We start from the raw sequence: 27,146 nt of genomic DNA on the forward strand, positions 1-27,146 counted from the left end.
CTCTAGAAGAGCATTGATTCTTCAACTGTTTGACTCGTTTGGGACTGGTTAATATGGACAAAACATAAAGAATGTTCCTGTATTGTTTGTGCTTCTGATTGAAACTTTTTTCTTGCTTGTTTAATGTTTACAATATAAACACTTAAAACCATCATCATGCGTTTTTTCTGGAGAATCCTCAGACATGACCAAGAAGCCTGCATTCTGAATCTGGTGTTGTTCATTCAAAGCTGGGATATGTTCTTTACTTTGTGCAAATGATGATTTTCGCACATTGCTACCAGGCCTCTAGCCTGGATGGTATGATCTCTCCTCCCCAAAGGGGAGGTTGAGAGTTTGACGTGGGGGGCATGTTGTGGGTATGGGTGTGTGTGTTTGCTTTAACTACCAAAAAAAGAAAAAGAAATATGATTTTAGCACATTATTGTAGGTTGATTGGGATGATGAGAAAAATTGCTTTCAATCAATTGCCGCTGCTCTAGGAAACTTCTATGCCATGCATCCTCCTTTGTTGCCTAATCCAGCAGGTGATGGTTTGCAATTTTACAAGAGAAGAACAGCCTGCAGTGGTCTTGAGGACACAAGAGATTCCTCAAAAGCTACAGGTATGACTGTTCTGCTGAAAAACTATGAATCCTTCCAATTGTTGCTCAGTAATTTGGATGATATTTTCCTCTTTTAAGGTTAATGCTTTATAGTACCAGATTTTTGTGCAGATGTGTCTAGCTGTCCATAATCCAGAATTTAGGGTATTGGACTAGACCAAATATTTAATGTTATCCTTCCTCATTGTTCATATAGAAGTATAATGAGTTGGTGTAACATAATGTATAGTAAATGAAAACAATTTGTGCTCGCTCTCTGACCTTTGTGAGGTTTAGGAGGAATAGTCTTCAATTTTTGGCGCCTCTATGTCAGCAAATAAGGGCCTCTGCACCAGCCGCGAAGACGGCCTCCTTGTATGAGATATTTCCTTGTGCCTAATCTCCATAGATGAGCATCCTAGTGATGCTTCCTCACCATCTGGGATCAGCCTCTCCATTGGACCTTTCCCCTTCCCATGAAGAGAGCTTATGGTATCGGGGGCTCATTTGTACTACCCACTCTTTCTGCATCACATCTTCCTTTACTCATTTTTTTTTTTGTCTTTGAGAACTGGGCCCTGGCCATCCAGATTGTATTAGGGAACTTCGAACAGCAGGGTCTTCCCGTCCTACTTGCCTTTGTGTTTGTTGGGTTTGTGGTTGCAGACTTGAGCTTGAATCCTAAAATAGTCAAAGCCAAGTTAAAATAAGGTGTACATAATCATATAAGAACTATGTCGAGGTCAACAATCTACATTTCTTGCTCTCTTTTGCTGCTCCTTCCTTTACATTTGCGAGCTGAGAACCTTGCTTTCCCCTGCAGTTGAATTTTGAACCATGGGCACCTCAGAAGCTCCCCTCCAGCATTGATCCACTTGCCTGCATAAATTTTAAGTATCCTTGAGCATTTGGTACCCTAGAGACCTGTTTGATAGACATTCCTCACTCTTACGCCAAATCGAGGGGCTGAGAAAAAGATCTAGATTCAAGTGTCCTTGCTGATCCTGGATTATAAATTACTAATCCCACCGTAAGAATAATTCTTTCCGTATCAAAGAACTTCCCAGAGCTTCTTGTAAGAGTTGGCCCCTGGAGTGTGCAAAAGTTTACTTGTGGCTTCCTGATCTCATCACCATTGTAGGAAAGCAAAATATCCTCTTGGGTGAAAACAATTCCTTTTGTTGGGGGGGGGGGGGGGGGGGGGGGGGGGGTTGTGGGGGGGTGGGGGTGGGTGTGGGGTGGTGGAGGGAGGGAGTATGAACTAGGAAAAAAAAAATCTAATTCCCTTCTTGAACCCATATCCCAGTATACAAGAAGGAATTGTTCTGAACTCAATAAAGAACAAAGATAATCTTATTGGTCTACATGTAAAGGAAGAGATCCAGGTTGATCATGGCTAGGTTCTCATATTTTATTTTATTTTTCCCAGGGTCAATCAATAAAGCATCTGCAAATACTCTGTGGTTTCAACAAATTGTTTTGTCTCTCTCCCGAATTTCTCTTTTGGGCCCAAGAATGGGGCCCTCTCTAGTCTATTCTAGACAAAACCTTGGGTTGGCCGTGTCCTCTTCTAGTAAGAAAAATCCCTGCTATCTTTAAACCGCAAAAGAGAATTTAGAGAAAAACTAACAACCTTGAAAAGAAACCTGTGGAATTTGAAGGCGACATTGTGGTTGAAGTTGCAAATAAGAGAGATTTTCTTAGAAGTATTATATCTTATATGGCATAGGGGTCATAATGGCCTCTTGGAATGACACTTAAACAGCGTTGACGGCTGTCACCAAGCAATAAAAGCAAACATTTTAGCATGAACATAATCTCGAAATGTAGAATATCTGTTTATGTAAATTGAGCTTGAACAGGAACATAGATTTGAATCTCACATGTCAGATACATAGAATACATGGCAGTAACTCTTGTATGTGTATGTAAATTGTAATGGGTAATATTTAATTTTGATTTTTCTTCTCAAATAATGAATGCATAAGCTTAACAGACATCTTTTACATAAATTTTAAATTATACTATTATTACACTTGCTATATTATATTTTAATATTATATGTGTGCATTTTTTTTTTCATATGAATTCTTTTTCTATAACACAAAGTATTTGCAGGATTAGTCTTATGCTTAGGAGGTTCAAAATTTTACGGCCTGTTATTCATATATGGGACTTATACAGGCCTTATATTTGTCCTCGAGATTTGTGTAGAAAAGTAGTCTCTCAAGGGTTTTACAATCTTCCTCAAGACTTATTTGGAGAGATGAGTTCCTCGATGGCCCTTAAGCATCCTCGAAACTTCTCTATAGAGAGGGGTTTCTCGAGGGCCCTTCAGTGCATTAACATTAGCCATAGAAGCTGAGGTTACATTATGGAGGCTTAGAGGAGGTCCTAGTGCTGATATTGAGGCTTATCTATATAGAGAAGGTCCTCGTAGTTTATGATTTGCCTTAGATTGGGGTCCCCACCATGGAGTTTCATATCAACACTCTACTCTCCTTGTCCTTTCCCTCGAACTGTGTATCTATCAGAACTAAGTCAAAATTTGTTGAGATCCAAAAATGAGGATTCTTGAAGGGTTCCCCAGAGGTGTTTATGGATATAAGGGGTATCATAAGAGAGGATATCCATGTGTAATGGTTGTATGGATTTTCACAATTTCAGTGTCACCTGGTTGGGCCTCATGGAGCATTAGGGAATCACTTAGCTACATTGATCATTGTATACTTGTTATAGTCACACTTTTGACTAATTTATATAGAATAATATATAAAATTTAGACATGCATGTGAGCATCTCCCTTCACTCCCATGTCATCACATTTTTTAGAGTGTTGGAGGGTTGTGTTACAAACATTACTTTTCCAAAAGTGTTTTGTGTTTTATGGAGAAATAAAGGGAAAAAAGAAAGAAAGAAAGAAAGAAAATTGAACTGGGTGCTGATGCAAAAAATTAATGCACCATCTTTCCAAGCTTTATGCAAATTTCTTATAGGAAAAGAAAAATAGATGTGTATGAGCTGTGCCTAACTCATTTGCTGAAGGAGGGTCGCAATAGCTCTCTCCACATAAATGTCTGTTTTTAGTGAAGTAAGTAATGTGAGAAATAAAAAATGGTGAACTTGGAGCTTTAGAACTAACGTTATAAACCATTAAAAATGGTGAACTGGGAGCTTTAGAACTAACGTTATAAATCATTAAAAATGGTGAACTGGGAGCTTTAGAACTATCGTTATAAACCATTGTTCAAGCGTTCCATGTAGCACATGATAAACTGAGCAGTCTCTTGTTAATAATGAATCTTACGCGAAAACCCGTATGCATTGTCTGTTATTCGTTTGAGGTTATTGAGCCAATCTTTGACTTCGCTAGTGTCATCTTCCCTCGTATTTTGTTATTTATTATTGTTTTTGTTGAAAGAATGCTGTTGTTATACAGAGGATGATGTAATGGGCGATGAAATTGAGCATGAACTACTGTCGGAGGCAGAGAATGCTTGGGCCCAGCGGGAATGGTCAATCCAGCATGTCTTGTTTCCCTCCATGAGACTCTTTCTCAAGCCCCCAAATTCGATGGCAACAAACGGAACATTTGTCAAGGTAATTCTTTATATTCCAATTGAAATGTTTCATTTCTCGAGCATCCTAGGCCTCATATCTATTGCATTCTGGATATACCTGTGGGAACTTCGATAAGATAGCTATATGCCCTAGTTTGGAAGTTTCCATTCGACAAGTTCCATCCATTAATGCACTTAATATCTCCTTTTATTTTCTCTATACTTTCCTTCTACGCTTGTGCACTGTATCTTCTCTTTTTTGATTATTAGAGTAATTTTATTTATTTATTTATTTTCTGTAGGTAGCTTCACTGGAGAAACTTTACAAGACTTTCGAAAGATGCTAACAAGAACAGTTCAGTCAGACGTATTGACACAGAAATTAAGTTGCTGACATGTCTTGTTTCCATATGCTGCCGCCATGTGTACGTGCCAAAAGACTCTTTCGGGGAAATACTACTGTAATTCCTACCGGTCATGGGGTTTAGTTAGGAATATATATCCATCATCTGTAAACAACACAGTGGGTGTTTGTAAATGTTTCTTTTTCTCTCTTGCTGTCTTTTGGGGTGGTTTAACATTCTGCCTCTGTTTGACTGTTCTTGCTGGGTAATATAGGTGGTAATTGAAAGTGGTGCTTCCGTTGGCTTGTGATAAATTTCTTGGAGTGTTGCCTAAGTATTCGTCTTTGTTGGACATGTATAGTTTTATAGATATATCAATCACATCAGGGAAAATATATAAATTCTACTTATGACAGTACTTACAAAAATATCAACAACTACTTTTTTATAACATATTTTCCAGATTTGGACTTTCAAGTCAATTACATCCTACTGCAGAAAACATTCTATAATCATGCAAAATTAAAATTCAGTAGTTTGTCTACATATATATAACAGAAAACAAGAAAAAGGGTAGGGAAAAAATATTTAAATTGCTCCATGTGGTTGGCTTGGCAACTCGAAGCGACACAAGGGGCACATGTGACTCCTTTTGAGCCACTCCAAAATGCAAACTTGATGGTATGTATGAGAACATGGCATGCGACTCACTTCCGACCCAATAAACATATCATCCCTGCATATCGCACACACTTTCCCTCTATCATTATTCTCTTCAAATTTGATTGTCTCTAATCCCTCGATAGATGATGTACTTGCAGGCACTAATCTATCATATCCCAAGTACTCTCTCATGGTCCGATCCATCAATGACAAGAGCAAGTTTCTTTCATATCTTTCGTCCAACTGAGCTTTCTTTGGTGCTGTGTTCCTCACTCTCATTGCTATTTCTTTCCATATGCCATCAAAATCCATACCAGGCCGCACCCTTACGATCCAGGAAACGAATTGGTGAAGTTCGAGCACACGTTTTTCCATCTCCTTTGCACGGTCCATTGCTTGGATCTCCTGACTAGACAAAATCACTATTTTCTCAATGTTGATGTTCAAAACCAGTATTTTTCGGCCACAGTTTGAGAATTTAGCGACGGTCCAACGAGCATCAGCCATGACAGTATTGACTAAATCATCTAGCTTGTCAAGCTCATACACTGTTTCGTGGTCATAATATGGTCTGTATTCAAATCCCTCTAATGGGAATGGTACGTTCATTCCAGAAAACATTCCGGATATGATATCGGGTGTTAAGGTTTCGCATGGAAGTTGTTTCGAGATTTGTGCGATAAGGTCTCGTCTGGTGTTGGTTTTGAAGGATCCATCTGAAGAGAGATAGTTTTTTTCCACCTTAAAATCTAGGGAGAGTTGAATGGAAGGCAGTAATTGATTATTACTTCCGCTAATAAGACCTCGGCTCTTAACCTGCAGCTTTGTTGCAGCCATTAGGGGATAACAAAGAGGAACAGGTGGTGTATGATGATCGATACTACCTACTTAGAAAACTAAGAAAAAGAAAGATGGTGAATCGGCGATGGTTCAAACTTGCGGCAGAAGAGTGTGTTGTATATATACAAAATTACAAGAACAGTATTGGAATAGGAATAGGATAAACATTGGATTTGGATTAGGAAACACTTTGGTAATAAACAGAGCATGCATGTACTAAAGGCTTCTGAAGAATCCTAACTCTGTTAGGAGTGCGACTTGGATTTGGAAAGTTATAAAAAAAAATAAAATAAAAAAATAATAATAATAATTCCATTTGTTTTACCCTTAATTTGGAGGTTAAATAAACTTTACTAAGAGCAAGTAATTGATGTCGGAGGTTAAAGTAGATATTGTGACTGTACAAGTCCTGTGAATAATAATTTTCTAATAGAAACAACAACCAAAAAAATCAATTAACAAATGGGGTGACCATGATGGGCCAAACGGGCTGGGTTTGACCGACTAACACATTTAGAGTAGTATATAGGACTATGCTAGCTCATTCCCTGTCCATCCAATATATGTCGACCTCTATTTAAATAGTCTAGGGCCCGATCTTATAGTCTAGGCCCAATCGTATGTAGATTAAACCTCAAAATTATAATAAAGCAAACACTTGTAAATAAACACTTATTCTGTTTGACATCCGCTTACATTTTGTGTTTTTTGCTTCGTATAATGTACTATAGTTTAGCAAAAAATAAATAAAAAAAAATCGTATCCGGTAACGTTTGTTATAATTTGAATAGTACTAAATCACTTTCGAAAAAGAAGCCAAAATCGGAACACCAAGCCGCATTGTAGCAGAAATACTGTATCGATGGATAGTACCATTGAAAAAAAATAAAAAAACAAATTTTAAAATGACCTTTTTAATTAGCCATTTTATTTTTCAAACTTGCAATATATATATATATATATATATTTTATCAAACATACTTTAATGTTTTTGCTTCCAAAAATCGTGCAACAAATATACGTTAGTAAACAAGCTTCCGAATAGTATTAAACACACTCTAAAGTTGAAACATTACTTATATTTTTTATCATAGCAAAAGTACAAAATAATTGTGGTTCTAAATTAGGCCCTTAATTAAGAAGAAATTTAAAATACAGGCTTATGTTAGTTTTCTGGAGCTTTACATGCCATTTACAAAAATAGTGGCAATGAATACTTGCATTCAAACATGAAAGGAGAAAACTCTTTCTTATTGCTGATATGGTTATATTGAAAAGTGACATGTATCCTTTACAAAGAAAAAATTAAAAAGAAAAAATAATAAAAATTGATTAATCTACTTACACTAAGGTCAAATTTGATCTAAAATTAATTAATCATCCAATTATATCGTGACATGTTAGTTATAAAAAAATATATAGAGGCAAGTACGCACACATTAATTTGAAAGAGAGAAGAGAAGGGTAAAAACGAAAGATTAATCTAACTCCCAAAACAGTAAAAACAACAAAAAGAAGCAGGCCCAAAGAGAGAAGCTCTAATCATGTGTAATAACACGTGCTCTAAAAAAAAAATACACAAAACAATCAAAGATGATCTTCTCTCAAAAAGCTCTTTTATTTGTAAAAATAATATTCTCGGAACTCTATATTTTTTATGAGATAAGAAGGAAAAAAAAAAAAAAAAGGAAGTATTTATATAGGTTGAAAATTAGGTAAAAAAACGGTCCATCTCCCACAAATTTGGTTAAAAAAGAAAACCTAAAAGTTACCACAAAAATGAAATTCCGCACGAATGAAAAAAATTGCAATGGGTCGGGAAGAATGGAACCGGTTGGATTTTTCCAGCGGTCAAAAAATGAAAATTCTAACAAGTGCGGTCGATCACAAATAAAGGTACCAATCGGACTTTTCTAGTCTTTAGATGGAACTAGACAAAAGAAGTGCAACTGGTTAAGAAAAGTGGGACCGGTCTGACATTTTTGAAAATTAAAATTTTATTTACAATATATATTTTCTTAAGTCCTAACAACTTAACTTGTGTCCTCACTCCCATACATGTTCTAAGCGAAATTCTATACTCATATTTAATTGAGGTATCTCATCTAATATCGAGACTCAAAATAAAATAAAAATGTGATTTTATTGGACTTGTTTTGACATCGATATTATCCTATACAAAAACACGTATCTCACATGCACCACCGCATGTCTGGTTAACTGATTTTCAGCTAAGAAAATCAAGGTTACATGTTTAAAAAGAGAAAACAACCTCTCATGATATGTGAAAGTAATGCCACAATGAGCAGAGGCTCGTGCATTAAGTTTGGTCGTATGGTAGGTGTCATGTGCGTAATACTCTATGGACGCTTCAAAGGCTTACACATCCTACACTCTCAGATATATATATATATATATATGAATCTTCAAAACAATACAAATACAGTTTAAATATGAAACCCCTTCCTTAGGCTCCGTTTGTTTCGACGTAAAATATTCTTTTTCAGGTAAAATTTTCTTTTATTTTTAGTTTGACGGTGTTTGGCAAAGGTCTATGTCGAGGTTAATTTTGGTCGAGTCCATCGGGCACGGCATGTAAAATAACTTGTCGAAAATTGATGGATAAGTTATTTTTGTTAACTTTTAATATTTTTTTTCTTTGTAAATATTTTACGACAACCAAATACAAAAAAATAAAAAAATATTTTACGTCCAAACAAACAGAGCTTAAAAAAAAATTAAAATTATTATAAGCATGTGACTTTCGTATCATAGCGAGCATAACTGACATATCATCCTTGCATATCTCACACACTTTCTTTTTATCATTGCTACCATGTCCTTCAAATTTGTTATAGGATCTCGAAAGTACTCTCTTGTAGCCCATTGGAGCAATGATAATCGCAAGTCCATCAGTGCCACCGCCGACCACTGCCTTCCACCACCGACGTTGCTACCATTACCACCACTACCACCACTGTCGTCGCCTTCCACCACCACCACTTTGTTGCCGTTTTCATTGCCTTCCACCACCACTGTCACCTTTACCGCTACCACTATCACCGCATTCCACCTACAGCACCGCCTTTCACCACCGACACCTATCACCCCACCTACACCATTGTCGCCTTCCACCACCACCACACCATTGCCTTCCACCATCATCACTTACACAACTGGTGCCTTCCATCACTACTACCGCCGCTGTCGCCTTTCAACACCACTACCGCCTTCCACCTCCACCATCTAATACCGCCACGCATCATCCACCACCGCCACCATTTCTTTTAAAAATATATATAGAAGAATTTTATTTAATTTAATTTTCACTAAGAGGGATATTTTGGAGAATTCAATTTGAAAATCATTTTATTTAAAATTTTTAATTGGTCTAACCAAACCCTAGAATGGTTATTGTTATTCCATTCTTACACATTTTACATATGCAACCAAACAATAATGAGAATGATTATTTCATTCTCATTCCGTTCCCACTTGCATTCCAGTTCATTTCTGCATGCCAAACACATCATATAGTTCAAAGTAAAAAGGTGGCACATATTTCTTGGTACATAACACAACCAAAGACTAAACCATTATGAGTCAGTAATTTCATTTTTCCATTTGTTCCCCAATTCAAGCCTGTATGGATTGATTAAACTATTTGATCGAAATACAATAATAAATTTTCTCATGCAATTCAATTAAGTTCTCAAGCAACAATGTTGAACACTTCAAGTGCTGAAGCATATGATTTCTCAGAAAATGAAATGGGCAATTCCAGTCAAAGAGTGTAATTAACTAATGCTACTTTGAGATCCTAACTCCAAAACCTATAGTTCAAAATAGTAGTGTACACATTCTGCATAATCATGTCACTTACTGTTAAAAATGAATAGAGAAACAAAGTAATGAAGAACACAAAGCAAGAATATACGTGGTTCAGCTACTAAGGTTGAACCACGACGCACAAACCCTAAGGGCTACATCACTTTTATTATAAACTCTCTTTTTCATACTCAATACAATGGTGGAGGCTTCTCTATACAGGAGAATAAACGATGATAATGGAAATAGATAGAGAATAGGAAATAATATAATTACTAGAGGATTATTCTCCACTGATTCCTCTAGTAATGGTAAAATATTCAATAATAGGAAAGAGCATCAATACTGGATGATTTTCATCTGCTGATTCCTCCGGTCCGGGGATGACCATTTGGTTCATGGATTTACTAAGAGAATTAGAAGACCATGAAATATCATTTTTCACTTAATATTTCAATTTTGCATAATATTTCTCCTTTTTATTGTATTACAAACCATTAACAAAATCTAACCTCTATTCTCATTTGAACATGAAATTAACATGAGAAATCATTTTCCTTTTTCTTTTTTACCCTTTCCTTCCCCTCACTAAATATGCTAACCAAACAGAGGCTCAAGTAACTAACAACCATGCACAAATGTTACGAGTGTGCACAATAGTTTCATGCAAAATATGACAGTAAATTTATGGGTTGGATCCATTAAGGAAAACTATATGAAAGGATGTAGTAAACTAAACAATCACATCATTTTTGAATGCTCCAAACCTCTGTCAGCTGTGCAATATGAATCACATTACCATTTTTTTTTTTTCAATGCTTTTTCCATGCTCCCATTTTGACATTTATTCAAGCACGTTGTGCCTTCCACATTCTACCCTCCTCGTGGAACAACTTGGTGGCACGGGCTGCTCACCATTGGAAAGGCAAGGCAACTAACTACAGAGCACACATTTCTCGTTTGGCATTAACATCTCTTGTTTACAACATTTGTGCAGAACGAAACCGTAGGGTATTCAAGAAGAAGTTAACCGCAAACTCATTTCTATACAAAATACTTAAGTCAATTCGATTCAAATTGATGGATGAATCTCTAGAACATTCTTTTGGTGGGAAGTCCTGGAAATTAATTAATTTTTATGATTAATAGTTTTTTTTTTTTTATAGGTAAAAGCAAGTTGACCTATTCACCCTCCTCTAGGTCATTTAGATAGTTAATCACAATTTTTATGATTAATAGTTGATTACATGTAAACTAATTAATATTTGATTACATGTAATAAATAGTCAAAAATTAAATTTTGATTAATTTTTTTATTACATTCAATTTTTGGTCACTCATGTTAGACTTCTAGATCTTTCCATCCATAGGTGTCTCCTCACCCAATTCTTTCTGGAGTGTTCTCGGTTGGGCTTCAAAATTGGGCTAAAAACCAATTCTGCATTTTGAGAAAATCATAGTTTAAGTAACCTTGAGTTTGTTAGGCTTTGGCAAGGGACGCTCCGGCGTTAATTGTTTGTTTCCACCTCTTCTTTCAATTGACAAATTGTTTAGTTTGCTAGAATCTGAAATATACAAATACATATAAGTGTGAGTTACGTGGTGCGGAAGTTGATTAAGTTGTGATTAACTCTCTAAATGACCTAGAGGAGGGTGAATAAGTCAACTTGCTCAATTTTTGTGATTGATTAATTCACCTAAAAATAAGATCAATTAAACATCAACAACCGCAAAAATAAATACTATGAAATAAACCAAGTAAAGTAAAGTTTGAGAGATGACATCAGAATTTTTAGTGAGGAAAACCAATTGGAAAAACCTCGAGGACTTTCAACTATCTCAGTTGAATCAATCCACTATGTATGAAGTAAAGTACATCTCACTTTGACTCAAGTACAAACCCCTCCACTCTATCAAAAATCAACTCGCTGAACGCCGTCGGCTTTACGACCTCCTATCCAACAGAGGACTTCAGACTTACCCCTTGAACCTTGTAGAAGGATTGCTAGTAGATCATGAACACTCTATGAATGCTCTGACCCCATCAAAGTGTGATCGAAACACCCTTTTTCTTCAAATATGAATTTATGCGAAGACAAACAAAATCTTGCTTCTCGGAATAGTTGAATATTCAATTATACTCTAATTCTGATCAAATAGAGAACATCACTCTAAATCACTCTTGTGTTAATGTGTGTGCTCTCAAAAATAAAATCGGAAAAATCAAATTGATTTTTTGAATAAAAAAATACAAATACTTGGAAACCAAATCAATTTCGTGCATGTAATTTCTTTAAAAATCTCGTCAAAAAGAGAAACCAAAACTAAAAAGGATTCAACTTTCTATTTTGGTAGAAATAGCGCAACCTGCTCCACAGAATCGCAACCAGTTTCGCTATGCCAGAAAGTAATGGTTAGAGAACGTATTAAAAAAATTTCAATGCGCAACCTGTTCCATTTATACACAACCAGTTAATGCAATTTATGAAAATAAATACTTTGAAAACCTTTTAAATGTATATGCCCACAACCTTACATGTCCTCCACACACACTTCTCGTACTAATTTATGTTCACCTTTTAAATGGAAGAGGAATTTAGGTTCTTCTCGTCCTTTTGATCATGAATGGTAGAAAAATGAGTCTCAATTATCCTAAGTGACATTCCTGTTCTTTAAATCATCACACTAAAAAAAAAAAAAAAGAGGGTTGTGGGTGTGGTGTCTTTCTTACCAATGCGAAAAAAAATAAAAATAAAAATAAAAGTCAAATAGGACCAATAATCTCACCAACTAACAGTTGAGACTCTAGCTTATTAACAGCTAGGTAATGGTGGGCTATTTTAAGGGATAATTAAGAATCCAATACATGAACTAAGTCAAAATTTGTTGAGATCCAAAAATGAGGATTCTTGAAGGGTTCCCCAAAGGTGTTATGGATATAAGGGGTATCATAAGAGAGGATATCCATGTGTAATGGTTGTATGGATTTTCACAATTTCAATGTCACCTGGTTGGGCCTCATGGAGCATTAGGGAATCACTTAGCTACATTGATCATTGTATACTTGTTATAGTCACACTTTTGACTAATTTATATAGAATAATATATAAAATTTAGACATGCATGTGAGCATCTCCCTTCACTCCCATGTCATCACATTTTTTAGAGTGTTGGAGGGTTGTGTTACAAACATTACTTTTCCAAAAGTGTTTTGTGTTTTATGGAGAAATAAAGGGAAAAAAGAAAGAAAGAAAGAAAGAAAATTGAACTGGGTGCTGATGCAAAAAATTAATGCACCATCTTTCCAAGCTTTATGCAAATTTCTTATAGGAAAAGAAAAATAGATGTGTATGAGCTGTGCCTAACTCATTTGCTGAAGGAGGGTCGCAATAGCTCTCTCCACATAAATGTCTGTTTTTAGTGAAGTAATGTGAGAAATAAAAATTGGACTAACGTTATAAACCACTGTTCAAGCGTTCCATGTAGCAAATGCTAAACTGAGTAGTCTCTTGTTAATAATGAATCTTATGCGAAAACCCGTATGCATTGTCTCTGTCATTCGTTTGAGGTTATTGAGCCAATCTTTGACTTAGCTATTGTCATCTTCCTTCGTATTTTGTTATTTATTATTGTTGTTGTTGAAAGTGTTGGGATTTATATGCCCTGGCATAGCGAATTCATATTTGGATTAAAGTGACATATGTTCCTGACGTATCTGAAATATTTATACTTTATACAATTAGTGAATTCAATGTATTAAGTTTCGATTCATTATGAAATTGATAGTATCCACTTGATTACAAGAGATATTTATATATGTATGTGATGACGATCAATACATGAATATAAATAGTAATAATAAATTATTCATAGTCGGTAATTATGGATGGACTCTTAATTAATTAAGACTTAAACTGGATCTGCGTTAGGTTGAGATATATTGCGAGAGCCGTCGTATGCAATTGCTCCCTATCACTGTCATGGATTTGACTCTTAAGCATGAGAGAAGTATAGACTCTTTTATTAATTAGTAGTTACTTTGATTTGTTCGGCGGAATCTTCGGAATCCTTAGACCGGCACTTTGGGTAATTATGTAATTTATAGTTAGAGGGTTATATTTTCAATATTTGTATCATTGCTACTTATATTTATTTTGTATTGATTATGGTTGATCACAAAGTAAATTCGAAGGCATTCGTGTGTTTTTAGACAACCCATCCCCATCAACAGCACAAGCTGAGCTGCAAAAGATTGAGATTGAGAGGAATTCGAGGTAACTGACTCCCCAACTTGTGCCCCTGACCTTCTAGAAGAAGCCGAAGGATTACACACCGGAACACCCGAATTAGACTGACTCTCTAATTATAGCAAACAGACTAGCTTGGCACAGTTGATCACTCTGAACTGTATCCTCTTCAGATAAAATGATTGGTTCCTTCTCCACCGCAATTAACATTATCCCCCAGAATTGCTCAATAATGCCTTACTCCATCACCACCTTAGACAGAACCAGAGGAGGAAAGATAATGAAAACAAAAGCGCACCACAGGATCAGAATATACCATAAAAACAAAATATCACGCATACATCACTGGGTGATCACACTAGATATATACAGTGAAGTATGCATAAAAAAAGTAAGTGTAATCATAAGAGGATCCCCAAAGTTAGCCAAGCACAGTTGAAAGAGCCAGTCACATGAACCCTAAAGAGATAAACAATAAATGTTAGCAGATGAAAAGGCATAAAGAGTATGCTCCTTAACCCTAAGCACACAAGATTTGAATAAAATACATATGCCGTTATAGGAAAAAGTACCAACCAAGTACTTTAGGACCGCCAAACAGAAAGCTGAAACGATCCCACGCCTCTGGCCCACCACAAGGTAGCATAAATCATGCCTAAGATACTGTACCATCGTCAGCCATGACATCATTAGGAACCCGGCCCACTAAGGATGAACCGACCCACAAAGCCGACAAGCCGACCAAGCGACTGTCAAACCAGTCATCCCACCGACGATCAGTTTGCAACAAACAAACCAAAGAAAACATGGACGAAGCCATCGCCAATTGCAACACCAAAGCCAACGATATAACAGCTCCCAAATGGGTCCCCAATCTAGATCCATTTCCAATGGAGATCATAGATGCCAAGAATCTGACCCAAAGAAAACAACACCCATCGTCGATCACATTCCAAGCGAAAGTCTCTCCAAATCTCAGTTAAAACCACCACCAACACCCAGAAAAGCAAGAAACTACCCTAAATCAACCCACCATTATGACCAGCCAAGAGATGGAACAGATCAGATGATAAAAGACAAAACAACAAAATATAGCACCACCATATTTTCCAAAGAACTAGAATTTTGCTAATAACAAGCTAAAATCTAGAATAACACCCAAAGGAAGACATATCGAAGAGAGGTGATCTCAATCTCCAACCGTCACACCCAAATCGCGAACAACTGAACACAAATTTATAGAGTACCAAGAGAAAACAGACAGCAAGGACCAACTGTTCACAACCCCGACCTAACCCTACAAAAGAGTAAGAGGAAGAACAAAAAAATAAAGGAAGGCAAGAAACCAAAGAGATCCTCCGGACACGGATCAAACGACTCTGACACGCAGAGAGATCACCTAAGAGAAGGGGAAACTCCTATGCAAGAACGAATCTATCTCCTCACTCTACTAGTTATATTTTTTACACAATCACTTTCCCTCGTACAGAGCATAACTGATATATCATCCTTGCATATCTCACACACTATCTTCCTATCATTGCTACCATGTCCTTCAAATTTGTTATATGATCTCGAAAGTACTCTCTCGTAGCCTATTGGAGCAATGATAATCGCAAGTTCCACCACTGCCACCACCGACCACTGCCTTCCACCACCGTCGTTGCCACCATTGCTACCATTACCACCACTGTCGTTGCCTTCCACCACCACCACTTTGCTGCCGTTTCCATTGCCTTCCACCACCACTGTCACCTTTAGTACCACTACCACTGTCACCATATTCCACCTACAACACTGCTTTTCACCACCGACACCTTTATTGTGTTCCACCACCACCACCCCACCTACACCATTGTCGTTTTTCACCGCCACCACAGCACTGCCTTTCACCATGATCACTTACACTACTGACGCCTTCCACCATCTTAGAGCTCGAGCTTTACCTAAGAGTGTTCGAGCCTTACCTCAGAGTGTTCGAGCCTTACCTCAGGGTGCTCGAGCCTTTGCCTAAAAGCTCAGCCTGAGTCATCGGAATTTGAAGAGTTGATTTCAGAGAAAGCCATGCTTCCAGGACCTCGTGCCAGACCTTAAGGGATCGAGCACTGTCACTCAGAGCTCGAGCCCTGAGCCAAAAGCTCGAGCTTTACACCTAAAGCTCGAGCAACTTGAAGAGAAGATCGAGCACTGTTAAAAGGAAGAAAATCCAAAAATATTCTAAGTGTTGATGGAAAAGACGCTTCGAAAAATAATTGAAGAAATTTGGCTAAGTACAAAAGTGAAGATCGAGCACTATTCAATGAAGCTCGAGCCATGTTCAAGAAAGCTCAAGCTCTGCTTCCAAGGCTCGAGCTCTTGCCAAATAGCTCGAGCTCTACTTCTAAAGCTCGAGCCCTCCATGACAGGTTGGAATTATAAGCTTCCTTTTTAAGTCTTATTTCATCCAAGATGGGCTAGAAGACCTAAAAGCCCATTAGAATCTTAATTCTTCTATAAAAGAAGGCACAAGGCCTTAGAAAAATTGTTCTTTTTCTCTCGTATTATTTTAAAAATCTTATATTGTAGTGGCGGCTTTTAGGGTTTTCATAACCATAGAAGGTGAAGATCTTGAGAAGAGAAGTGTCGTCCGTGACGATGAAGACCATAATAGCACAGATGATATCCTGCGTTGTCATGAGTAGCTAATTCCTCCATTAGGGCACTGATGTAACCTAATGTAAGTACTATGGTTTGATTGTTTCAACTTTGGGTACTTTAATGAATTATATATTTGGATTGCATGATTCTGAGCAATTGAGTCACATAAATTGGATTTTGCTGTTTAAATAGTTTTTGAATATTTAATATCTTGTCTTAGATTTAGGTATTCATTAATTATTCTCAACCCATTCTTAGTGTACGAGATTGGTGGCTAATAGCTTCTCAGACTTAAGAATGGAGATCATGCAATGGTGTTTTAATGTTTTTTATAAATGAATGTTTTCATAGTCTATGCTTAGGAAAAATGGATTATACTGCAAAATTAGTTCAAGTAGTTAGAAGTAGGTTAATTCATTGAATATATAAATTGTTAAAAATCCCAAGGTTGAATAGTTAACCATAGTACAAAGGTTTATGCTGAAGTCAAGACCTAAAACCTTCTCCTTCTAATCTCTTTAATTTAATTTTAGTTTAATTTTACTTTATGCTTGTGACAACCAATCAATCAGATCAAATCTGTTACCTTTAAACCAAAAAGAATTGGATTAGTTATAAACAAAACTGTAATACCCCTAATTTTAAAAGGATAGTCTCGGAATTTATTTAATTATTTTATTTGCATTTTTAATTTATTTAATTGATTAATTGATGATTTGTTTATGTGTTTAATTTAATTAAGTGGTTAAATGTAATTTGTTAGCTTATTTGAATTTAAATGCTTTAATTTAATTATTTGTATCTGCTGATGTGCATTATGTATAGCTTAATTGTTAGGATTTAACTATTTTATTTTTATATAAAGGAGTTGGGCTGTGGATAGTAGTAATAGACCACACTAATGGGTTGCATGGACTACTTGGATATGATTTTTAATGGGTACGGATATTGACCCATGGAGGGATGTATATATATAATAGTTATATATATATATATAGTAATTTATTTAATAATAAGTAATTATTATTATACTAGGATGGTAAGATGTATATATATAAGTATAAATTATATTTTATAAATATATATTTATGTAGTCACGTATAGTATATTAGATATATATGTATTATGTGTTATTTTTATTTTATTTTATTTTATTTTCATTCCCTCGTTGTTAGACTTGGATTGAAATTAGGACTAGGGTTGGATTATGTTTAACCTATAAATATACATAAGATGGTCTGCAATAGGGTTTGTAAACCCTTATAGGAGCAAAGAGAGGGACGTGAGAATAAAGAGATACAGATAGAGAGAAACTGTGTGAGAGAAGAGAGAGAGTTTCGGCCAAGAAAGGGCTGGACCAAGGAGGAAGGAAGAGGTCTGCTTGTGGATTAAAACCAGACCAATAAGAGGCTTGACGGCAATCAGAGATCACTGGAAAATTAGAGAAGAAGAATTTTGAGGTTTTGAACCAAAAACCTTATAGGCAAGTTCTTCACTTACTCCTTCCCTTGGACTTCGTATTTTTATGCATGCCTAGGTTAATTCTAGGATTTAAATAGACAATAAATTGATCTTATATGAATGCTAGAATTAGATTAAAACTGAGTTTTGTATTATTTTGTGTTCTTACTAAATCTTGAATTTTATTAAATGAGAACTTGTTTTAATTGGTGTTTAAGATGCATAATATATTCAAATAATTATTTTGAACTGCATGAGACTTCGTTGGGACCTTTAGGGACCTTAACGGAGCGATCGGAATGTCCGAAAATCGCAGAAGACGAAGAAGACGGAGGATAGCAGGAGTAGAGGTCACTCTACTCTTGAGACATCACCTGTGCGTGGGTTTTGGCTACTGTATTTGGTTTTGGGGTATTTCAGGGCTGTGTAGGTCAATTTAAGAGTTGAAAATGACTATGATGGACATGTTAAATACTCAGGATGCATAATTTATAATAATATGCCATGGTCTTGAACAATATGAAATTTGAATAATTCGCATATTGTAAAAAGATGATTTAATTGCTTAATGTTAATTTAGCAAGTTAAATGGATGTTGTATGATTTTTATCGTGCATTAGTAGTATAATATATTCAGTTTATTGTCTGATTTTATTATGCTTGGTTCTGGATTTAATTACTGTTTTATTTTGCTTATTTCATCAATTATTGGATTGTATGGAAATTTTAATTGCTTAATACTATTCTAGCAATTTAAACGGAGGTTATATGATTTTAATCATATATTGGCTGCATAATATGATCATGTATATATCTGATTTTTATTATACTTATTTCTGGATGTATTTGATGTTGATATTATAATTGTTGCATCATTTATGGATCATATCCATTATATGTTCCAATATAGGATGGTGGCATATTAGGGACGGATTAACTAAAAATATTAATTCCTACCTATTCATGTATAACGGAATGGATTAACTAAAATGTTAATTCCTACATATATTCATGTCAGGTCAACTGAAACAGTTGAATGACATAATGGATGTTTATTTTATGTTCTGGATTAGGATGCATTATATATATATATATATATAGTTATAAGCCATGATATGAGCTTGAGTCTCAGGATCATGGTTAGGGTGCGTATATTGCCTAGGATGGATAATTGGATTTAGTAGACCTCTGGGTGCCCTGGTAGGTCTAGGTACTCATGCCCACTTTATGTGCAATTTGTATGTTGCCTTCTATTCAGGTTGAGACAGACCTATAATCCAGTGAGCGTCCTATAGTATGTGTATATATATATATGGACTATTTCTCTATTGTTGAGTTGACTAGGATGTATTTGTGTATCGGGTCTCTGTTTGGACTGTAGTAGAGCAAAACTTGTTCGTGGGCCTGACCCACTATTATTTTTCAGGTATTCGACAGTTATAGTCTTAGAGCTTGTTCGTGCTGAAAAGAGACAGTCATTCACTCTTTCGACTACGTATGAGTCTTCTTCATGTTTTAGTTTTGGATTTTCTTTCAGTTCAGTTATTTATTTCCAGTTGGGATATTATTAGGGGTCCACTAGATAGATTCTCGAGTTGTAATTTTATTGGAGGTTTTGGAAATTTTTATTGGAGGATTATTTAATTAGTATTTCAAGGATTATTTAATTAGTATTTCAAGGATTATTATTTAGATTTCTTTCCGCTTATTGTTTATTCTTATTTAATTTCGTACCTAATGCTTGTTTATATACTTAATTGTTTGGTATCTCTCGGATCTGTGCTCGAACTTGATCACCTGTGGCTCTAGAATCGAGGGATATCATAGTTGGTATCAGAGCACTCCAGATTCAAGTGTCTCTACTATTCTTTCGTTATAAGACTTCCGAGTAGCGTCTTCTTTTGTTTAGAGCCTAAGTTTAGGATTCATTGTATTCTTTTGCGGTCCGCTTAGATCGTATTGATTTCTATCTTTCTGTGTTAATAGAATAGTTAACACTAGAAGATGACAGAACATGCAAGGAAACAGGCGGTAAAGGAAAGCGGCACGTAGGTAGCAATATCTCCTACAACGTCAGCAAGTTGTGGAAAAGCAACAACTGCCTAGGTTTTAAGAGGAGCAAGAGGAATATGGTCAGTTGCATATAGAGCATGAGGAAGTTTAGCAGACTCATAAGTCTCAGGATCGAGGCTACAATCAGGGCAGGAATCCAGAGTATTCTCTGCAGTTAGTTTACATCATTGCTCAAGCTATAGCAGCAGGCGTAGCAACTGCACTTTAGAATTAGCCACACATTCAGCAGACACTAGTAAGCAGTACCAGTGGTGCAGAATATGTTTAAAGGTCATTGTTTTACCTGTAGAGATTATGGGCATATAGCCAAACAATGCCCTGGGTTAGCTCAGAGACAGCAGAATAGGGGACTACATGCAGGACATGGTCAGCCACAGGCTAACCATTAGAGGAGGAAATTTGGTACTTTCCAGGGTAGTTGCTATACTTGTGGAGAGTTTGGTCATACGTCCAAGCAGTGTCCTAAACGAGGACATATCGGGCCGTCCAAGCAGGAGGGTACCGAATCACAAGGAGGAAGGCTCTTTTAAGAGTAATTTTTATTACTAGTAGTAGTGGAGGTATTATTAGAAGTGTAGTCCTGTTTAAATCATGCACACTAGTATTATTTTAAATAATATATGACGATTATTCTTTTGGAAGTTTATGGTTTAATAAAGCTCTTAATAAAGTGAACTGGTGGTTTTGGTATCTCTATTGTGTTTCATGATAGCATTTTTAGTGATATTTACATAAATGGTTTTATTAAACTATATTGGAAAGTATAAGATGCGATAATAAAGGAATATCACAGTGGAGTGATTGGTATTTAGGTAGGTAAACAAATTTTTGCTTATAACTACGTTGTGTGGGTACGAGACGATTACCAATGAGTATATAAAAGAACTTATGTAAATCAATACTGTAAGTTTGATTTCAAAGGAAGAATTCCCACGAAAGAGCAATATTCTAAATGTGAGTAAATTTCGAAGTATTTTGTATACTATCCGTGTTTTGCTCCACGAAGTATTCAGAAATTATAGTTTTTATAGTTTAGTTGGTGAAACAAGTATGTGATCGACCACATGATATTTCTACACTGATAGGCGACACTGCCATTTTTCATGAGAGTGATGAGCCTGTGACACTAGATATTGGTAGACTTAGATTTCTAGCCAATCTATTGATCTTGGACATGCATTCTTATGATGTGTTACTCGGGATGGACTGGTTATCTCCCTACCATGCCCAAGTTAATTGTTATGATAGGTTTATTGTTTTTATGATACCTAGTCAAGATATGTACGTCGTCGCTATGCCACGTTCTAACGGGGTATCTAGTACCTATTTGTTCTATGTGGAGGAGGAGACTGAGGAAGAGATTACTGTGTCACTAGATAGCATACTAGTTATACAGGAATTCTTGGATAATTTTTAAGAGATTCTAGGGTTACCACCGAGTCGAAAGATAGACTTTATTATTGACTTAGCACCAAGCACTACGCCTATTGCTAGGGCACCATATAGGATGACACTAGTAGAGATGCGAGAGCTGAGGGATCAGATTCAGCAATTGGTCAGTCAAGGTTTTATTCGTAAGAGTACTTCACCTTGGGGAGCACCGGTTTTGTTTATAAAAAAGAAGGATGGTTCACTTCGCTTGTATATAGATTACAGGGGGTTGAACAAGGTTAATATTCGTAACAAGTATCCTTTACTTAGAATTGATGATCTTTTCGATCAGTTGGAGGGAGCTACTTATTTCTCTAAGATTGATTTACGTTCTGGATATCATTAACTTTGGGTTAGGGAGCAAGATGTTCTTAAGATAGCGTTTCTCACTAGATATGGTTCTTATGAGTTTCTTGTCATGCTTTTCGGATTAACTAATGCACCAGCAATCTTCATGGATTTAATGAATAGAGTCTTCAGGACTTACTTAGATCAGTTTGTCATCGTCTTCATTAATGATATTTTAAACTATTCAAAAATAGAGGACGATCATGCTAGACATCTTTGCATAGTATTACAGACGCTTCGTGAACACCAGTTATATGCCAAATTCGAGAAGTGTGAATTTTGGCAGCGAGAAGTGAAGTTTTTGGGTCATATAGTGTCAGAAAGGGAGATAACGGTAGATCCAGCCAAGGTTTCAGCAATGATAGAGTGGGGACAACCTGCATCACCTATAGAGATTTAGAATTTCCTCGGATTGGCAAGATACTATCATAGGTTCATTTAAGGGTTTTCGAAAATAGCGGGACCACTCACTCATTTGACTAAAAAGGGTGTACGGTTCGTATGGGATGAACACTGTCAGAAAGCTTTTCATGAGCTAAAGAATAAGTTGACTTCTACACCGGCTCTGTCTATTCCATAGAGCGGGATAGAATATCTGGTCTACACAAATGCTTCTTTACAAGGTCTTGGGTGTGTTTTGATGCAGGAAGAACGACCAATTTCGTATGGATCTCATAAACTTAAGCCTCATGAGCTTAATTATCTAACACATGATTTGAAGTTGGTAGCTGTGGTCTTTGCCTTACGCATTTGGAGGCATTATCAGTTGGCAGAGTTCTTCAGATTATTTAGTGATCACAAGAGTCTCAGTATTTGTTCACTCAGCGGGAGTTGAATATTAAACAGCGCAGATGGTTAGAGTTTGTGAAAGACTATCATTTCTCTATACAGCACCATCAAGGGAAAGCGAATGTGGTGGCAGATGCACTCAGTCATCGACTCTATGCTAGTTTTTCTGCATTATTCGCCACTGAGTGGGATGTTTTGAAGAGCGTTGATGAGTTGTCTGATGTTTTTATGGTTTGCATGGTAGTTACACTTTTTATTATTCATATTATCATTCATAAGTTCCTGAAGGCACGACTCACGGATCAGTAGTGCATTGACAAAGTTGCAGAAATAGCTTCTAGGGAGGTTCCATTTTACTATATTGGGACTGATGGAGGTTTGAGGTATAAAGGGTGTATAATAGTACCTTTTGCTGACGATTTAAGGAAAGATGTGATGACTGAGACTCACTATTCTGAGTTTTCTATTTATCTAGGAGGAGACAAAATGTATCAAGATATGAAATGGCAGTTTTGGTGGGTAGGTATGAAGAAAGACATTGCTATTTTGTCTCTCAGTGTAATACTTGTCAGATGGTCAAGATTGATCATTAGAGGCCACCAGGATCTCTACAGCCACTACCTATATTGGAGTGGAAATGGGAGAGTATTTCTATGGATTTTGTGGAAGATATGCTCCATTCTTGTGTCCTTAACTTTAAGGGTCATTGGGAGGACTATTTGCCACTTGTGGAGTTTGCATATAACAATAATTTTCAGAAGACTATTGGTATGGCACCATTTGACGCATTATATGGCCAACCGTGTAGATCTCCTATTTGTTGGATGGAGGTTGGAGAAAGTAGACTTTTGGGTTCTGAATTCATTAAGGATACCTCAGAAAAGATTGCTCTTATTAGGGATCGCATGCGCACTACCCAGAGTAGGCAGAAGAGTTATGCAGATCGTCGTACTCGTACTTTGGAATTTTAGGTGGGAGATCAGGTTTTACTTAAAGTGTCTCTTATGAAAGGAGTAATGCGCTTTGGGAAGAAAGGGAAGTTGTCACCATGTTTTATCAGTCCTTTTATGATTACAGATCAAATTGGAGTGGTAACTTATCGCTTAACACTTCCAGACAATTTGGATCGTGTCCATAATGTGTTTCATGTTTCCATGTTACGGAAATTTCTGCGAGATATGGATCGTTATCAGCATATCAATGTTGGTAAGATTGAGTTAAAGCCAGATGCAACATATGCGGAGCCACCGTGTCGGATTGTAGATTGTCGGGATCAAATTTTTCGCCATAAAGTCATACCATTAGTACGTGTCTAGTGGAGTCATCGTAATGAGGCTGAGTCTACATAGGAACGAATGGATATCATTCGTTCACAGTTTCCAGAAACAATGGAAGAAGGTAAGGGCGAATTTCGAGGATGAAATTCCTTTTGTTAGGAGGCAGAATGTAATACCCCTAATTTTAAAAGGATAGTCTCAGCATTTATTTAATTATTTTATTTGCATTTTTAATTTATTTAATTGATTAATTGATGATTTGTTTATGTGTTTAATTTAATTAAGTGGTTAAATGTAATTTGTTGGCTTATTTGAATTTAAATTCTTTAATTGAATTATTTGTATCTGCTGATGTGTATTATGTATAGCTTAATTGTTAAGATTTAACTATTTTATTTTTATATAAAGAAGTTGGGCTGTGGATAGTAGTAATGGACCACACTAATGGGTCGTATGGAGTACTTGGATAGGATTTCTAATGGGTACGGACATTGACCCATGGAGGGATGTGTATATATATATATATATATATGAATTTATTTAATAATAAGTAATTATTATTATACTAGGATGGTAAGATGCATATATATAAATATAAATTATATTTTATAAATATATATTTATGTAGTCACATACAGTATATTATATATATGTATTATGTGTTATTTTCCTTTTATTTTATTTTATTTTCATTCCCTCGTTGTTAGACTTGGATTGCAATTAGGACTAGGGTTGGATTATGTTTAACCTATAAATATATATAAGATGGTCTGCAATAGGGTTTGTAAACCCTTATTATAGCAGAGAGAGGGACGTGAGAATAGAAAGATACAGAGAGAGAGAAACTGTGAGAGAGAAGAGAGAGAGTTTCGGCCAAGAAAGGGCTGGACCAAGAAGGAAGGAAGATGGTCTGCTTGTGGATTAGAACCAGAGCAGTAGGAGGCTTGACGACCATCAAAGATTGCCGAAAAATTAGAAAAGAATGAGTTTGAGGTTTTGAACCAAAAACCTTAGAGGCAAGTTCTTCTCTTACTCCTTCCCTTAGACTTCGTATTTCTATGTATGCCTAGGTTAATTCTAGGGTTTAAATAGACAATAAATTGATCTTATATGCATACTTAACTTAGATTAAAACTGAGTTTTGTATTATTTTGTGTTCTTGCTAAATCTTGAATTTTATTACATGGGAACTTGTTTTAATTGGTGTTTAAGATGCATAATATATTTAAATAATTATTTAGAACTGTATGGGACTTCGTTATGACCTTTAGGGACCTTAATGGGGCGATCGGAATGTCTGAAAGTCACCGGAGATGAAGAAGACGGGGATAGCAGGAGTAGAGGCGGCTCTACTCCTGAGACTTCACCTGTGCATGGGTTTTGGCTACTGTAATTGGTTTTAGGGTATTTCAGGGCTGTGTAGGTCAATTTAAGAGTTGAAAATGATTACGATGGACATGTTAAATACTCAGGATGCATAATTTATAATAATATGCCATTGACTTGAACAATATGAAATTTGAATAATTCGCATATTGTAAATAGATGATTTAATTGCTTAATGTTAATTTAGCAAGTTAAATGGATGTTGTATGATTTTTATCGTGCATTAGTAGTATAATATATTCAGTTTATTGTATGATTTTATTATACTTGGTTCTAGATTTAATTGATGTTTTATTTTGCTTGTTTCATTAATTATTGAATTATGTGGATAATTTAATTGCTTAAAACTATTCTAGCAATTTAAACGGAGGTTGTATGATTTTAATCATTTATTGGCTGCATAATATGGTCATGTATATATCTGATTTTTATTATGCTTATTTCTGAATGTATTTGATGTTGATATTATAATTGTTGCATAATTTATGGATCATATGTATTATATGCACCAGTATGGGATGGTGGCATATTAGGGACGGATTAACTAAAAACATTTAGTCCTACCTATTCATGTATAACGGAATAGATTAACTAAAATGTTAAATCCTACATAAATTCATGTCAGGTCAACTGAAACAGTTGAATAACATACTGGATGTTTATTTTATGTTCTGGATTAGGATGGATTATATATATATATATAGTTATGAGTCATGATATGAGATTGAGTCTCAGGATTATGGTTAGGGTGCGTATATTGTCTAGGATGGATAATTAGATATAGTAGACATCTGGGTGCCCTGGTAGGTCTAGGTACTCATGCCCACTTTATGTGCGATTTGCATGTTGCCTTCTATTCAGGTTGAGACAGACCTATAGTCCAGTGAGCCTCTTATGGTGTGTGTGTGTGTGTATATATATATATATGGATTACTTAGCTATTGTTGAGTTGACTAGGATATATACGTGTATCGGGTCTTTGTTTGGACTGTAGTAGAGTAGAACTTATTCGTGAGCCTGACCCATTATTATTTTTCAGGTGTTCGACAGTTCCAGTCTTAGAGCTTGTTCGTGCTGAATAGAGACAGTCACTCGCTCTTCCGACTACGTAGGACTCTTCTTCATGTTTTAATTTTGGATTTTCTTTCAGTTTAGTTATTTATTTCCAATTGGGATATTATTAGGGGTCCACTAGATGGATTCCCGAGTTGTAATTTTATTAGAGGTTTTGGAAATTTTTATTGGAGGATTATTTAATTAGTATTTAAGGATTATTTAATTAGTATTTTAAGGATTATTATTTAGATTTCTTTCCGCTTATTATTTATTCTTATTTATTTTCATACTCAATGCTTGTTTATATACTTAATTATTTGGTATCCCTCGGATCTGTGCTCGGACTTGATCACCCGTGGCTTTAGAATCGAGGGGTATCACAAAAACAAAGAACATTCATCTCCCTGTGGGATTGACACCCTCTATATAGTCCTATCCTACAAAGATTTGTACTATTGCGAGTGGTAACATTGAGCACACATTAAACGGGGGCTTAGGCTTTTGTAATTTCGAAGTATTTAATTCAGTTTTGTTGGCTAGGCACAGATAGAACTTTCAGGTTCTTCACCAAGCGATGGCTTTTAAGTTTTACAAAGCTAAATATTTTCCTAATTGTTCTTTC

At 35.9% G+C, this 27,146-nt stretch overlaps 1 pseudogene; it reads left to right on the forward strand.

Annotated features, from left to right (window-relative positions):
- The window catches only part of LOC132273890 (DNA mismatch repair protein MLH1-like), a 38,625-nt pseudogene extending 33,823 nt beyond the window's left edge, over window positions 1-4,802 (forward strand).
- The last annotated feature ends 22,344 nt before the right edge of the window (window positions 4,803-27,146 follow it).

Source organism: Cornus florida, unplaced genomic scaffold (assembly GCF_030987335.1).
Source record: "Cornus florida cultivar Cherokee Brave unplaced genomic scaffold, ASM3098733v1 CherokeeBrave_3.0.0_Hap2_Chr09, whole genome shotgun sequence".
Lineage (NCBI taxonomy): Eukaryota > Viridiplantae > Streptophyta > Magnoliopsida > Cornales > Cornaceae > Cornus > Cornus florida.